Consider the following 3,074-nt stretch of genomic DNA (forward strand, 5'->3'; position numbering starts at 1 on the left):
GAGGTACAGAAACGTAACAATATGGATCACGAGGCCGTTACGTTACAAGTTACTGTACCGAAACGGTGAAGGGAACGAAATATTTTGGTACTGAAAAAATTTGTAACGTAACAGCGTTACGTTAAGTTACGGCGCCCTGCCAGGTATGTTGTTGTTAGCGAGAAGGCGGTCGGCCGGGTGAGGCGGGTGGCGGCGTGAGTGGAGTTCGAATTTGGACATTCCCATATTTTCAGGTAAGGTAAATTTTTTAATGAAATAGCATGCTTGCTTTCGCCCATTCAATTTTAATTTTCGTTCAGGGACTTGGTTTCCCGTTGTCGAGTAGGGTAAGGGGACCAGTAGTCGACAGTACACCAGTAGTCGACACTTTCAACTTTGGGATCGATTTCCCGAGAAGAAGTTAACGTTAGAGTCTCGCGCGTTTTTCCGGGTTGTAGCGCGCTCTATTGAGATTATAATGAACCCATTGCCGATTCCGTGCCACCTCCGGGAGCCGGTTGGGAGCGCTTCGCACAGAAGACTGCTCGTCGCGTCACATCGAGACATAATTTCTTAGCTCCGGAGTAGTGGGCAGGTGTTCGCTCGGAAGGTTCTGTGAGGCTGCCACTCACCCGAGTGGTTCCGAAGGACGTTTGTGTTGTTGTCAAAGATATGTTTTATCTTTCTCCATTTAGGTTTTCGAAAATTTTGGTCAGGGGCGTAAATAATGGAGGTGTCGACTACTGGGCCAGAAAAAGACATCTGTTCCAGTAGTCGACACTTACTTTATTTTGAGTGTGTGCTCCCTTCATACGGGCTTATTCCGACAACTAGGGCGCTTTGTCAACGTGAAATGTTGTTGGGATCGTGTCTCTTCTATTTTCTTGTTAGTAATACATCATAATGACATCTGTAAAGCACCAGGTGTCAATACTGTGCCGAATGATAGTTTGCGTTCAGTGCCCCATTTTTTGCAAAGCATTTCTCTGGGAATGTGCCCTGGTTGCTTGAGAGAAGTGTTAACAGGCACAAGGGGAGGGGGAGGGGTGGAACCCCAATTTCACCGCCGCAGTCCGAGCGGCTGGCCGCTAGGGTGGAGTGAAAACCTGAGACTGAACAAGTATACCTGGAATAAAGTACTTCAAGATATCCGAAGACTGGCGAAACAGTCCATTCTGGTTCAATGTCTGACCTTTAACCCCTCTCTAAGGGTTCGAAGTTGGGTCATTGAGGGAAATTGACACTTTTCACCCCCCTGGGCTCCCGTAGGCACAATCCCGGGAACGGCTATATGCGGTTCGGCGTGGAATTTATATAAGGGGATAACTCCGGAGTCGATACGCTGTGCGATAACATCTTCAGCTTGCCCACAAGACATTTTAGTTGACTAAGGTTTAATTAGCAAGCTATTGCCGGCACTCCCCTCCCTGGTTTTTGTATGTCACATCGTGTCGTCCTATACATTATTAGGGGTGCTTTGACGCGACAGAGCTGTTTCATTTTAGACAAATTGCGCTATGAAAATTGTTTTCCGATCTGTAGCCAAAAAACGCACTTTTTATGGCTAGAAAAAATCGTTTTTTACCATATTTCACATAAGGTCGCCTGGAGGCCGAAAAAGCCGAACAGCACCTCGCAAAGAGGGCTGAGAAGGACACCCTGATGGCCAAAAAGACGACCGAGAGGCATAGGCAGGCTAGCCAGGCTGCAGGGACTCGTCAGACTTGGCAATACGGGTAAAATGACAGAGTGTCGACTACTGGGCCAGGCAGTGTCGACTACTGGGCCAATGAACACTGTTTTTTGCTATACATTTTTGTGTACAAAAGTGTATTTATTTCCATTTTCGACCCATGGGGCATTAAGTTTAATCCGTCCACTACACCCCCGAAATTTTCCTTGACGCTACCGTACACCCACGCTCCGCTGTACGCACTTTTGAAAAGCCTTGCTCTTAAACTGTCGACTACTGGGCCCCTTACCCTACTTTATGGCCTTCAATTTGACACCGGTCCCACAGCCCTAACCCTTAACCTCTGTGCACAATATAACTTCGGGGACCCATGAGTCACTTTGACCTGGGGTCCCATGAGCCACCCATTTTTTTGAGTTTTGTGCTTTCACTCTTTTTTGTTGCCATAATCGCGACCCGAATCGTTACGCTTTTGCTCACCTTTCCTTTGGTGCACCCTAGACAATATGTCACCATGAAAAGAATAGTAATCTCTGAAATTTTCAGGCTGTCTCGACTCCAACATGCCACGCTCAATGCCAAGGAAGACCACAAAGGGGCTTTCTCCCCACAGGCAATGAAAAATGCACTGCTAGATGTGAGTCCAAAATAACCTCATAATACATTGCTGTGTTTACTTTTTTAAATGCCAGCATAAACAAAAATTCTGCTTTCCATTTCAGGTTCGTTCAGGGATGAAAATAAGAAGTGCTGCGAAAAAGCATCAATTAGACTATACTACACTGATGCGATATGTCAAGAAAGAAAAGATGTGGAAGATTTAGACAGATTGTCACTGTCGCCAAATTATGTTACGAGGCAAGTTTTTTCAAAAGAACTTGAGGATTCTCTAGCAGGTTACGTACTTGAATGTGGCCATATGGGATATGGTCTCACTGCAATTGATATTAGAAAATTTGCTGCCCAATTAGCAGAAGCCAACAACATTCCTAATATCCCCAAAGCTTGGAAAGTAAAAAAAAGGAGCTGGAGAAGACTGGTTCAAGGGATTTATGGCCAGACATCCTCATCTCACTGCAAGTGCACACCCCAGGGTCTACACGAGGGTCTACACCAGGGTATACACCAAGGTCTAATCCAGGGTCTGCCCCAGAATCAACCCCAAGGTCTACCCCAGGATCAACCCCAGGGTCCTCTGCACCCTCTGCAAGGTCATCCCCTAGGTGGATGCCCAGAAGATGGCACTATGGGTTGGCACCTGGCAAATGCCTTAGACCTGGCCGAACATAATGATAAGTAAATAATCCCTGAATTATCTCTCTTTACGGCATGACAATTTTTGTTTATTTATTGTTACCTTAAAATAGTCTATTTTTTTTGTTGTGTTATGAGAGTATATTTT

The 3,074-nt window shown here is 45.7% G+C and overlaps 1 long non-coding RNA gene across 1 annotated transcript in view; it reads left to right on the top strand.

Annotated features, from left to right (window-relative positions):
- Nucleotides 1-530, top strand: part of LOC127751496 (uncharacterized) — a 51,933-nt gene extending 51,403 nt beyond the window's left edge. Inside the window, exon 2 of the long non-coding RNA XR_008012139.1 lies at nt 401-530. This is a non-coding gene — a long non-coding RNA (uncharacterized LOC127751496). The remainder of the gene's footprint in view (nt 1-400) is intronic.
- Nucleotides 531-3,074: the final 2,544 nt, after the last annotated feature.

Source organism: Frankliniella occidentalis, unplaced genomic scaffold (assembly GCF_000697945.3).
Source record: "Frankliniella occidentalis isolate FOCC.00 unplaced genomic scaffold, Focc_3.1 Scaffold518, whole genome shotgun sequence".
NCBI lineage: Eukaryota > Metazoa > Arthropoda > Insecta > Thysanoptera > Thripidae > Frankliniella > Frankliniella occidentalis.